This window comes from Camellia sinensis, chromosome 11, assembly GCF_055761805.1.
Source record: "Camellia sinensis isolate YWXY chromosome 11, ASM5576180v1, whole genome shotgun sequence".
Taxonomy (NCBI): Eukaryota; Viridiplantae; Streptophyta; class Magnoliopsida; order Ericales; family Theaceae; genus Camellia; species Camellia sinensis.
In genome coordinates, this window is record NC_138971.1 from 124,356,445 (window position 1) to 124,370,593 (window position 14,149).

Here is a 14,149-nt window from a genome sequence, read left to right on the forward strand (position 1 = left end):
GAGCGTGAAATCACACACTCCAGTACTTTTACAGACCTGACAAAATACTGAGAGATCCAAAACTCCGCTCGAGCGCCAATGATCCCACTCGAGCGGGAAAGACAAAAATACAGGAAAAATTACAACTTTAACAACTCAAAGTTTTGTACCCGAATTTGACAATAAAGGCACCTAACAATTAGTACTATGTTGCTTGATCAAAATGGCTTTGGCTTAGCACCCCATGACAAAACCAAACTTCATTCAATTTACGGAGAGAGAGAGAGAGAGAGAGAGAGAGAGAGAGAGAGAGAGAGAGAGAATTTGTAGGCAAACATGAGATCTTATTTAGAGATGTAATATAAGGCAAACATGAGATCTTATTTAGAGATGTAATCAGAGAGAGAGAAAGAGAGAGAGAGAGAGAGAGAGAGAGAGAGAGAGAATTTGTAGGCAAACATGAGATCTTATTTAGAGATGTAATCCATGGTGACTTGTGCCTTAACATCATTTTTCTGTACTTTCTTGGGATAACCATATAGATATAAACTAATTATTTAGTATTTGGCCTTGCGCTTCTCTATAGTGCTCTTGAGTTCATCCTTGTTGGCTCCTGTAACCTTACCAACATTCTCCCCATTCTTCATCATTATAAACGTTGGATCATCATTTTTCCGAGCCACATCCTGCACTTTCCACAGTACTTATTAGTATTATCCTCTTCTTTTTTCCTTTCTTTTTAAATTTTTTTATTGTTACTTTAAAAATAAATAAATAAAAAGAATTGAAAATTGATGGATGTCACCATGGCATCCAGGATTCGCCTCGATTAATCCTTGAGCACATGTAATCTCTTTATTAAATAACTTGTGCAACGCAAAGTATAAGAGAATATTTTTTATAAACATCTTATGAAATTTAGTTAAATTGTTTATATACAATTATACATTAGTGGTGGGTGTAAATCTGATGCATTGATAATTTATATTTATATATGTAGATAGTTTGATGAATAAGGATATTTGATTAGCAATTTTGGATTGTTTGATAGAAGAAAAAAATCATCTAATAGTTACTGGATGGGAGGAAATTAAAGTTACCTTAAGCTGCCTTTTGAGTTTATGCTTCATGGCCGCTATATTCTTATCGTCATCCGCCCAATTGCACATAGCCATGCAGTCTTCCTTTTCACCCCTACATTTCAGATCCACAGCCTGCACTTTCCACAGTACTTATTAGTATTATCCTCTTCTCTTCTTTTTTTTTTAAACTTTTTTCATTGTTACTTTAAAAATAAATAAATAAAAAGAATTGAAAATTGATGAATTTCACCATGGTATCAAGGATTCACCTTGATTAATCCTCGAGAACATGTAATCTCTTTATTAAATAACTTGTGCAATGGAAGGTATAAGAGAATATTTTTTATAAACATTTTATGAAATTTATTTAAATTGTTTATATACCATTATACATTAGCGGTGGGTGTAAATCCGATGAGTTGATAATTTTATATTTATATATGTAGATAGTTTCATGAATAAGAATATCTGATAAGCAATTTTGGATTGTTTGATGGAGAAGAAAAATCATCTAACAATTATTGGATGGGAGGGAATGACAGTTACTGAGTAAGAAGGGTATTATTGAAAAAATAAAAATGTAACAACATTCACACTAAGTCAAGTTTACACTTTATATAATCATAGAATAGAATAAATAAAGGCAAATTTCACAAGTAGTCGCTAAACTTTTCCCCTTGTGTCATTTGGATTCCTACACTGTCAATTTAATCTTTTTTCTTTTCTTTTCTTTTTTTTTTTTTTTTTTGAACTCATCAATTTAATCTATTTGATAACTCTGTTATGGATTTTTGATAGAAAATTATCATTGAGGTAGTTGAGCTTTACTCACTAAATTGATCAAGTTTATATATATATATATATTTCCTAAAAACATGACACATGTGGCTCATGTGTACATTTTTCCATAAAACAATGCTCTAACAATTGTAATGAAGTCGACTAAATTAAGACAAAATAAAAAGTTTAAAGTCAAAATCAAGCCAGTTAAAATGATTTATTATTTATATAATTGTAGAACATATAGCATTCTCCTACTCATTTGGAGGTTATAAGAAGTTATGATGTATTAAACACATGTGAAAAAATAATGGACGACAAAGTGGAGAACATGGAACATAAAGTGGAGGTTAAAGGAAGTTATGGAGACATAGAAATGAAGTGGAAGATCATGGAATATGAAATAGAGAAGCTGGAAGAATAGGGTAGTTACTAGATAGTTTTTTCCTAAAAGTTTTTGCCTAAAATAGTCATTCATAGCTACATTATAATCATCCAACTCAAATAAAAAACAATTGATTTATATTTTTCTTGTCATTTATATTTTTCGCACTTTATTTTATGTACTTCATTTTTGAAGCATAGGAGTAGAGACAATTGATGATTACTTTGATTGTTTACTCAATCACTCCGATTGTTTGTTCAATCATCTTTCTCTGTCTCCCTCTCTTTTTCTTTTAATTTTTCCTTTTTCTATACTTTGTAATTTTGAAATCATCTTCGTTGAGGCAAAAGAACCGTCAATGCAATCACTGGATAACTGGCTTGAAGCCGTGCTATGATTTTGCAAAACATACACCATGAAGCTATGAACTTTACAGCAGTTTAAATAAAATAAAATAAAATAAGATTAGATATATTTATATTATTATTAAGTGAAGGCCTTATTGGTGTAGTGAAATCTTTACTTTTCTATTTAAAAAAAAAAAAAAAAAAAAGTTACACAAAGAGGAAGGCTAGACTTAAACCCATGACTATGGATTTAACGTAAGAGAACTAATACCACTTAAGCTAAGTAAACATCACAATATTGATTTCATTATTATTTTCTTTTATTTTTACTTATTTAAATTATACACGCATCGCGTGTACCACCGCTAATACATACTTCCTCCGTCTCAAATTAATAATCCATTTTCAAAATTCAAACTTTTTAAGAAGACATAATCATTACGCTTTGAATCTAAATTTTAAAGAATAAAATTCCAAAAATGCCTTCATATTCTCATTTTTAAATATATTTATAATTACTTTACAAGAGATAATTTTAGAAATTTAAAATTTAAAATTTTTACTTTTCAAAGTGGACACATATTTTGAGATAATAAAAAATAAAATAACGGACCAATAAAATGAGACGGAGTGAGTATATATTAGTAGAAATCTCAAAACAAGAATAACATGAATAACATAGTTAAAATTGGATAGGACAGTTGACTGAGTGGTCTATATACTATCACTTGAGATAGTGAGAAGGTAAAAGGTTTAGATTATAGTCGATGGAATGACTACGGCCTTTTCATTGTAATCTAACTTACTAACATCTAACATCATATGATCAAACAAAAAAATTAAAAAAAAAAATAGTTGTAATTTGTGCTCAGAAATTAATTTGCTTTATTACCTGTTCGGCCTCCTTTGAGGTTTCAGTTCCCATTGATTCAATCTTAGTCTGAAAAACAAAACTAGCACAACTTTTTTCTTCAAGTTTTGCTAATTGCCCTTTTCTTTCTTCTCACTTGGATTGTTATTTTTGGAAATTGGGATTGTACTCGTTTTTATAGGAGGGACTCATGATGGAAAAGAAGTGAATTTACATAAAGGTTGATTATGATGATTCGAATAGTTTATTTTGTAAAAAAATTTAAGCAATTAGTCATAGAATCAAAAAATAATATTCTCATCTCTATAATACTAAAATATAAATTTTACCTTCCATAATCTTATATTTTCATACCACATGCAATAGTTTCAATCAATTTTGAATTTACTAAAAGAGATTCAATATAATTGTATCAAATTTATGGATTCTGTGTAATTTACCCTTAGAAAAATGTGTACGTACTATTAATATTGAAAAAATATCTTGAAAATAAAATATGTTATATTATTTCATGTTACTTTATTTTCCGAATACTTTTCAATATATTTTTGGACAACAAATAATTAGTTTAACAATGATATTATCATATGTTTTTTTATTAGCAAAGAAATTTTTTTATTAAAATTAAGGAGAGTACAAGCATGGTAACGAGAGCTGAGATCCAAGATCACATCATCACAAGAAGAGATGATCGCAATTAGTTGGCATCATCACCTGTGCTAATGACACCATCGTACATAATGTCACTAACTAATAAAAAATCACAAATAAAATTGGATGAACACTCATTGTTTGTCACTAACTCAACTATGCAATTCCTACTATCACAAATATGAAATTTCTTATTAGTTAGTACATAAGCTTTTCCTTATTACATATAAAATTAAACCACATAAAAATTATAAGAATATAAATGTCAACGCGATGAAGTCTGATATGTGATAAATGATAAAATATCAGTCAATATAGCTACAAATGAACAGAGTTATTCATGAACAGGCTCGAGTTTGGTTCGATAAAGACTTGTTCAAACTCAGTTCATTAAATTTTTATTGAGTTCGAACTTGATATTGAATTTGTTAAAATCTCAATAAACAACGAAAAATATACCAAAGTTTGACTCAACTTGAATTTATAGCCATATCAACCAATAAGGATATATCTCTAATAACACTTAACTATTTTTCATGTGTATTTTTGATATTCTTCTATCATATCTTTGTTATGATGAGGTGTAACTTTTTAATATTTATTTAAAATTTAATTCTATATATATAAATGTACTCATTTTACAAAATAGGGAGAATTGCAGTCCAATAGGATAGGAAAAAAAATTTACACAAATATGGAGGGGTGCAAGTCACACTTACACCCCCACAGCCTTTCACTTGCACCCCATCATTATAGCGACCCCGGTCTTCTCCCATTTGATTATTGTATCCGGACTTAGGTTCCGTAGATTCTGTCATTGTATAATTGTTGTTGTTGTCCCTTATTTGCTCATTTGGACTTATAGGATGTGTTGGGCAGGTTTGTTTCAGGTTGGTTGGGTTTAGAAACCAAGTGTTGCTGTCCAGAATTTTGTATCTTCGCTCGAGCTAGGAGTTTGTCGCTCGAGCGAGCTGTTATTTTTGGTTCATCGCTCGAGCCGGGGTTGGGTAGCTCGAGCGAGAGGTTGCGTCTGATTTGGACCTGTAGCTGTGCATTCTTGGCTCGAGCGAGCTTTTCTTCGCTCGAGCGATTTAGTTTGTTCTTCGCTCGAGCCATAGTTCCTTCGCTCGAGCGTGTGTCTGGTTACAGACCTGAGGGTTTGAGTTCTTCGCTCGATCGAGTTTTCTTTCGCTCGAGCGAGCTTTTGGGTTGTTGGCTCGAGCAAGGCTTCCTTGGCTCGAGCGTTGCTTTTCTGTGTCTGGTCGCTCGAGCGACCATGTCTTCGCTCGAGCGAGCCTGTCCAGTTTATATACACAGCAGCGGGTTTTGATCAGTCTTTTTCATTTTCTTTTGATTCCAAACCCTAGGTCCGACTTCTCTCTCTCCCTACTCACCTTCTTTCTTAGATTTGATCCACTTAGGGTGTGTTTCTACCCTAGATCCTTCATTAAAAAGATAGAGGGAGTCGAGGGCTTTCATTTAATCTGAACATTTGGCGATTTGGAGCACTTTGGTATTTGGGCACTCATCTTTGTCTTCACCATTTGTGTTGTTTTCTTCGAGGTAGGGATTTCCTACACCATTTTATAGGTTTTGTTCTAAGTTTTGGTATTTTGATATGTTGGGGATACGTTGGTAAATTTTGGGAAAAACCCTAGTTGTATTATTGAATTAATTTGTATAAGTAATTCATGAAATTGGGAAAAGATGGTTAAATTCATGGAATTGGGGAATTCATTGATTATATAGCGTAATTGGGTAATTGGAATCTTTTGTCTATTGGATTGTTGGCATAGTTATTTTCAGTTTAGAAATAACTGTTTTGGGCTATCGGTGGAGGATAGTCGTGATTGTTGTAGACATTGCATGTGGATTAGGAATAACTGAAACTAATCACATTGGTTAAGTCATTAATTTTGACTATGGCATTGATACAGAAAATACGTGTATTGATTGAGCATTGCATTTGCATACATTGTTTTGTGTGTGGGAGGAGATAGGGGATGTACTCCACGGTTTAGGGGAAGATAGGGGATGGACCTCTAAACCGGATTTTGTTTGGGAGGAGATAGGGGATGGACTCCATTAGCATCACTTTTATGTGTGCTTATTTATATAGAAGTGTTTTATTGATACAGCACTAACATGTGTATCAATCTGGAAGTATGAAGTGTTTGATGTGAGCTTGAGTCTCATTTGTTTGTTGATATTGGAAGGATGTGAATATGATATATGTGATTCACTGTTGTAAGTTTGGCCAGGTTCTGAGCCATTTTGATAAAATTGGAAAGTAAAACGTATCTTAGACAATAGTGTCATGAGACTGTAAAATGAAGTAATTGATTATCTTGGTTAACCATCTGTTGAATGCTATTGCTTTATTCATTGCTTATATGTGGTTTAGTATATTTCTACTGGGCTGTGGCTCACCCTTTATGGGAACATCATTTTCAGGTTCAGGTGATAAACTACCTCCAAGGACTTAGCTTGGGAGGGTTTGGCTTTTGGATTGAAGAAGACTACCTTTAGTTAATTGTCTTTATTTATTAGTACATGTATACATTCAAGCCTAGGGCTTTTCTTGTATTGAGTTACAACTCATATTTTTGTATCCAAGTGTTGGCTTGGAAAGATGTAAACATGTAGGGCATTTTGTTCGATGTTACATGTAATGCTTTATTTAGTAATACTCTGATGAATGAATCAATAAATTGTCTTCTTTAATTAATGCATGTCAATGATATATAATGGGTTAATTTTGAGGACGTTACAATCATAGAATCATTCGCTTTTTCCTTTTAAAAAAGTTCAAATGGCATGGCCATGGAATTCCAATTCCTCCAAATTACATTGTGGGAAAAGCATCTATATATCAAAGATAATTACTCAGTTCACAAATGAAATTGAATGAACCCTCATTGCTTGTCTTTACCTTAACTATGTAATTTCCACTATCACAAATATAAAATTTATTATTAGTTAATACATAAACTTTTCCTTATTACATATAAAACTAAACCACATAAAAATAATAAGAATATAAATGTCAGTATGACAGAGTTTGATATATGATAAATGATGAGATATCAATCAATAGAGTTACAAATGAACAGAGTCATTCATGAACAAATTCGAGTTTGGTTAGGTAACTTGTTTGAATTTGGTTCATTAAATTTTTATTATGTTCAAACTCAAACTCGAATTCATTAAAATTTTAATAAATGACACAAAATATACTAAAGTTTGACTCGTCATGACTTTGCAGCCTTATCAGCCAATAAGGATATATCTCTAACAATCCTTGTTGTTTTTTCATGTGAATTTTTAATACTTTTCTATCATATCTTTGCAATGATGAGGTGTAATTTTTTAATATTTCTTTACCATTTAATTCTATATATATATGTACTCATTTTACAAAATAGGAGAATTACTTTCTATTGGGATAGGGAAAAAAAATTATATAAACATCGAGGAGTACAAGTCACACTTGTATCCCCATAGCATTTCACTTATACTTTATCATAAATCACTTGCACTCTACATATTTTTATAATTTTTTTTGTTTACCTTACTGTGTTAACAAAATATAATTAGGAATCGAATTCCATGTCCATGATTTTGACACGTAAGTTCGATGCATCAAGTTATATACTCTCCAAGTTAGAGCAATTTAAAAAACGTATCATTTCACGGTGCATTGATTTATAGACATTTCTACTTTTATTTGCTTTTTCCTTTTAGAAAAGTTCAGATGGCATGGGAATGGAATTCCAATTCCTCCAAATTACTTTGTAGGAAAAGCATCTTGAAAAATTCAAAATTTTCTAAAATATTGATTTGTGATTACAATTCAATTTTAAATAATAAATAGTAATTACAATCAAACAATCAACAACAAATCGCCACAACGATTTAATATGAAAAAAATTACAATTGAACTCCGTCAATTGTGATAAAAAATCACAGGCCAAAATCACAAAGCAATCTATTAAGAAGACAAAAAGAATTACATACGAGAACTCTCAATTACTTAGCGAATCCATGCTCGAATTGAACCGAACCCGATGTGCCTCTTCCACCACCATCTTCACCGCATAATTGGTTTTCCCAACATTGAATTCACAACACTGATGTCGAATCCATGATGATATGTCACTCTGGAATCCACCAAAACTTCAAGCCCAAGTTCTCCAGAATTCACTGTTGGACACCTTTCTCTTTTGTGAAAAAAAAGGGGGTAAAATCGACCATTGATGCTTGCCAATATGAAGTTCATTGATCAATCGATCACCTTCTATACATCAAGGAAACTCATATAAATTACCATCCAATATAGAACACTTTGTATTTTACTCCTCTCTGAGAATCTGAACGAGTTAAATCTTGAAAATAGCAAACAGTGCACTTTATACTAAATAGAGTTGGGAAGACTGCTCGAGCGCATACTTTACTGCTCGAGCAATGTGAGTCAAGGCAGTGCAAACATATAGGCCAACCGCTTGAGCGTAGTATCTACCGCTCGAGTGGTAAAACTTGTCTCCTAGAAGTTCAGATGCAAGCAGAGATACTGGATAAACCACTTCACCGCTCAAGCGCGCAAATGACCACTTGAGATCCTCGTACTTAATCAGCAAAGTGGCAAACAAGAATGCTGAAATCAAGATACAAATTCTCAACACGAACTCTCTGCACAGGCATAACTCGAATTGGATTTGCATCTAAACTCTCATAACCTAACAAATGCAATAGAGTGAATAAAAATAAAACTAAATGGAGTTTTTTCCAATGGGATTGCCAATTACAGAAAATTACCACATCTATATATCAAAGATAATTATTCAGTAATGTCATACAACTCTATATGGGATATTTTAATTAATTATGTAGTATAAAATCTTACTACCTTGTTTTGAGTTTTTGAATTTTTTTTTCCATGTTTTGTTTTTTGAGTAAACTTTGTTTTTTAGATGCACTTAATATAAATATACTTAAAAAGTAAAATATTTGTAAAGAAATCTAAAAAGAATTCAATGAATATTTTTTTAAAAAAAATGTACTAAATTTGGAATTTGTTTTAATCTTTTTGTTTTTACTGAATTTTTAAAAACATTTATACATTTATTCGATTTTTCCTTTTAAAAAAGTTCAAAAGGCATGGCAATGGAATTCCAATTCCTCCAAATTACATTGTGGGAAAAGCATCTATATATCAAAGATAATTATTCAGTTCACAAATGAAATTGGATGAACCCTCATTGTTGGGCATTAACTCAACCATGTAATTTCCACTATCACAAATATAAAATTTCTTATTAGTTAGTACATAAACTTTTCCTTATTAAATATAAAATTAAACCACATAAAATGTAACGCCCTCAAATTTAACCCATTATATATCATTGACATGCATTATTTAAAGAAGACATTTTATTAATTCATTCATCAGAGTATTACTAAATAATCGAATAAAATGCCCTACAGGCTTACATCTTTCCAAGCCAACACTTGGATACAAAAAATACGAGTTCTAACTCAATACAAGAAAAGCCCTAGGCTTGAGTGTTTACATGTACTAACAAATAAAAGCAAACAAAAAAAAAAAAAAAAATAGTCTTCAGAATCCAAGTCCTTCCAAGCTAAGTCCTTGGAGGTAGCTTATCCCCTGAACCTGAAAATGATGTTCCCATAAAGGGTGAGCCACAGCCCAGTAGAAATATACTAAACCACATATAAGTAATGAATAAAGCAATAGTGTCACGCCCTCAAAATAAACCCATAATAACCATAACATTAACATGCATTTATAAAAGAAAATGAATCATTTGAGTTATTCATCAGAGTATTCTTATTGAAAGACATCACATGTAACATCCTACAACATCAAAATAAATGCCCTAAGGGCTTACATCTTTCCAAGCTAACACTTGGACACAAAAAGGATGAGTACTAACTCATTTACAAGTTAAGCCCTAGGCTTGAATGTTTACATGAAATCTCAAAAATAACAAAATAAAACATATAACTAAAGACAAGTCTTCAAAATCCCAAACATCAAATCCTTCCAGGCTAAGTCCGTAGAGGTAGCTTATCACCTGAACCTGAAAATGATGTTCCCATAAAGGGTGAGCCACAGCCCAGTAGAAAAATACTAAACCAAATATACGCATTGAATAAAGCTATAGCATTCAATAGATGGTTAACTAAGATAATCAATTTTATCATTAAACAGTCTCATGACACTAATGTCTAAGACACATTTCACTTTCCATTATTATCAATTATGGCTCAGAACCTGGCCAAACTTACAACAGTGAATTGTATTTCATATTCACATTACTTCCAATATCAACAAAACAAACGAGACTCATGCTCATATCAAAACACTTCATACTTCCCATTTGATACACATTTTAGTGCTGTATCAATAATCATGTAAAAACACTTCAATATAATAAGCACACATAAAAATGGTGCTAATGGAGTCCATCCCCTATCTCCTCCCAAACAAAAAAAAAATCCGGTTTAGAGGTCCATCCCCTATCTTCCCCTAAACCGTGGAGTACATCCCCTATCTCCTCCCAAACAATATGCATATGCAATGCTCAATCAATACATGTAATTTCTGTATTAATTCGATAGTCTAAATTTATGACTTAAACAAATTGATTAGTTTCAATTTTCCCTAATCCGCATGCAATATCTACAACAAGCACGACTATCCTCCACCGATAGCCCAAAACAGTTATTTCTAGACTCAAAAAAAAATAAATATACCAACAATTCAATAGGCGAGTGATTTATATTAACCAACTACACCATTTAATCAATAAATTCCCTAATTTCATTGATTTAACCAAATTCCCCAATTTCCTTAAATTAATTACTCAAATCAATTTAGCAATTCAACTAGGTTTTGTTCCCAAAATTTTCAAAGTGTCCCCAACCTATCAAAATACCAAACTTAGAACAAAACATATAAATTGGAGTAGGAAAATCCCTACCTCGAAGAAAATAACCCGTATTGAGAAGATGGAGATGAAGACCAAAGACCAACGTGCTCCAAATCCCAAATTTCTCAGATTAAAACGAAGCCCTCAACCCACTCTAACTTTTTAATAAAGGATCTAAGGTAGAAACTCACTCTAAGTAGATCAATCGAAGGAGAGAAGGTGTGTAGAGGGAGAGAGAGATAAAAAACACTCCAGGGGCGGTTTTTAAAAAAGTTATGAAGGAAAAGTAGGTCAAAAAGTGATCCAAAAAGTGAAATCACGGACTGATATAATCGACTCTACGCTCGAGCGTAGAAAGCCCCGCTCGAGCGTAAGACACAGAATCATGCTCGAGCGTGAAGAAAGCCGCTCGAGCGTCGATTGCACCCTTCCAGAAGTTTTGCAGGCGCTGGCACCCGCTCGAGCGTCAAACTCACCGCTCGAGCGGAGGAGCAAAAACAAGGGATCACGCTCGAGCGTAAATACTACCGCTCGAGCGGAAGAACTGCAGAGCAAAATACTGGGAGATGGAAAAACACGCTCGAGCGTCAAAATTACCGCTCGAGCGGAGAAGCAACAACGAAGGGACCGCTCGAGCGTTAAAACTTCCGCTCGAGCGTAAAGGCTAAAATCTGGGCATCACCTATTGGCATCTAAAATCAACCAACCTGTAACAGACCCGCCCAACACAACCTATACTTCAAATACAAAGAGATTAAAGGACAACAACAACCAATAAGTAATGACAGGATCCACGGAACCTAAGTCCGGATACAATAATTTAAAGAGAAAAGACCGGGGTCGCTATAAATAGCATTCAACAGATGGTTAACCAGGATAATCAATTACTTCATTTTACAGTCTCGTGACACTATTGTCTAAGATACGTTTTACTTCCCAGTTTTATCAACATGGCTCAGAACCTGGCCAAACTTACAACAGTGAATTACATATATCGTATTCACATGCTTCCAATATCAACAAACAAATGAGACTCAAGCTCAAATAAATCAAAACACTTCATACTTCCAGATTGATACACATTTTAGTGCTGTATCAATAAAACACTTCTATATAAATAAGCACACATAAAAGTGATGCTAATGGAGTCCATCCCCTATCTCCTCCCAAACAAAATCCGGTTTAGAGGTCCATCCCCTATCTTCCCCTAAACCGTGGAGTACATCCCCTATCTCCTCCCACACACAAAACAATGTATGCAAATGCAATGCTCAATCAATACACGTATTTTCTATCAATGCAACAGTCAAAATTTATGACTTAACCAATGTGATTAGTTTCAGTTATTCCTAATCCACATGCAATGTCTACAACAATCACGACTATCCCCCACCGATAGCCCAAAACAGTTATTTCTAAACTGAAAATAACTATGTAAACAATTCAATAGACAAATGATATCAATTACCCAATTACGCCATTTAATCAATGAATTCCCCAATTCCATGAATTTAACCCTCTTTTCCCAATTCCATAAATTACTTATACAAATTAATTCAATAATACAACTAGGGTTTTTCCCAAAATTTACCAAAGTATCCCCAACATATCAAAATACCAAAACTTAGAACAAAACCTATAAAATGGAGTAGGAAATCCCTACCTCAGAGAAAACAACCCAAATGGTGAAGACAGAGATGAGTGCCCAAAGACCAAAATGCTCCAAATTGCCAAATGTTCAGATTAAATGAAAGCTCTCGACTCCCTCTATCTTTTTAATAAAGCAACTAGGGTTGAAACACTCTCTAAACAGATCAAACCTAAGAGAGAAGGTGAGTAGGGAGAGAGAGAGGTCGAACCTAGGGTTTGGAATCAAAAGAATATGAAAAAGACTGATCAAATCCCGCTGCTGTGTATTTAAACTGGACAGGCTCGCTCGAGCGAAGACTTGGTCGCTCGAGCGACCAGACACAGAGAATCTACGCTCGAGCCAAGGAAGCCTTGCTCGAGCCAACAACCCAAAAGCTCGCTCGAGCGAAAGAAAGCTCGATCGAGCGAAGAACTCAAACCCTCAGGTCTGAAACCAGACTCACGCTCGAGCGAAGGAACTATTGCTCGAGCGAAGAACAAACTTACTCGCTCGAGCGAAGAAAAGCTCGCTCGAGCCAAGAATGCAAAGCTACAGGTCCAACCCAGACGCAAACTCTCGCTCGAGCTACCAAACCGCGGCTCGAGCGAAGAACCAAAACAACATCTCGCTCGAGCGACAAACTCCTCGCTCGAGCGAATAACCAAAATTCTGGACAGCAACACTTGGTTTCTAAACCCAACCAACCTGAACAAACCTGCCCAACACATCCTATAATTCCAAATGAGAAAATAAGGAACAACAACAACAACAATTATACAATGACAGAATCTACGGAACAGTCCGGATACAATAATCAAATGGGAAAAGACCTGGGTCGCTATAACCTCCCCCCCTTCAAAGAATTTCGTCCCCGAAATTAGGCACAAATTTGAAAACAGGTTTTTCTCAATACCCAAAGATAGTATATAACAATAATAAACAACTTGACCCAATACTGGTCACTTCATCTCTTTATCAAGAGGCATCCCACAATATATATAAAACAACATATATTTCAACCTGCACCACTATTATGCATTATTCCTTTCAATGTTAACAATTTCCATATCATATTCAATTGCATGATATATATAACACATCCAACAATGTAATCAACATATACAATGTTACACTAATCTTCTATAATGAAACAAGTTTCAAGATACACCCATTTACCAAAACATACTCAATGTTTTACAACTTAAGACATATGTAAAGCTCTTAAGTTCAATAATATAACAGAATCTAATTACAAGATTACAAATCAACAAACATGTCCGGATATTTCTCGCGGACTTCCAATTCACGTTCCCAAGTGGCTTCCTACACTCCGTGGTGTTTCCACAAAACTTTGACCAAAGGGATGGTCTTGCCTCGCAAAACTTGATCCCGCCTATCCAAGACTCGAATCGGTCTCTCCTCATACGAGACATCCTCATCAACTACTAAATCGGTCCAATCCAACACATGT

At 33.7% G+C, this 14,149-nt stretch overlaps 1 long non-coding RNA gene across 1 annotated transcript; it reads right to left on the minus strand.

The window, feature by feature from the left end:
• Positions 1 to 302: 302 nt before the first annotated feature.
• LOC145802114 (uncharacterized) lies at positions 303 to 3,597 on the minus strand. The gene is made up of 3 exons (XR_014344467.1): positions 3,466 to 3,597; positions 1,080 to 1,193; positions 303 to 665 (listed from the first exon to the last, which is right to left on the minus strand). It is a non-coding gene; the product is annotated as an uncharacterized LOC145802114 (long non-coding RNA).
• Between the last annotated feature and the right edge of the window lie 10,552 nt (positions 3,598 to 14,149).